Consider the following 489-nt stretch of genomic DNA (forward strand, 5'->3'; position numbering starts at 1 on the left):
GTCTATACACTTACACTACGTTATCTAACCTATATTTGATAACGAGACAGTCACCTCTTCGACTTTCTCACGTACACTTTTATCATTGCCTTTCCTTCTTCCGGCATCGTTATGTGTCGTCTATGCCCTTTTCCCCTTCCTCTCCTCCCACCATCGCTCCCCCCTCTCCGCCCGCCCCCCCCTTCCCCCATCCATCCCCTTTCTCTCGCCCTCGACAGTTTACTTCCTCGGCTCAGTAATCGAGCTCTCCCACTCGAAAATTAAGGGGAAAAAAAGAGGAAATAAGTCCGCCTAAACTTGGTCGAGGATTTCACTAACACTAATTAATTTTAATTTTCTTGGACGCGAAATTCATCAGCAAAAAAATAGCTCGTTCGACGCACTTTTAATTACTACCCGCTCCGGCCCACTGTTTCGTTTGCAAAATTCAGCTAATTTTTCTTTAATTGGAGACGGATTTTCCTGATAGGAAGGACGAGGCCGATATCT

This window comes from Penaeus monodon, chromosome 20 (genome assembly GCF_015228065.2).
Source record: "Penaeus monodon isolate SGIC_2016 chromosome 20, NSTDA_Pmon_1, whole genome shotgun sequence".
In the NCBI taxonomy this organism is placed as follows: domain Eukaryota; kingdom Metazoa; phylum Arthropoda; class Malacostraca; order Decapoda; family Penaeidae; genus Penaeus; species Penaeus monodon.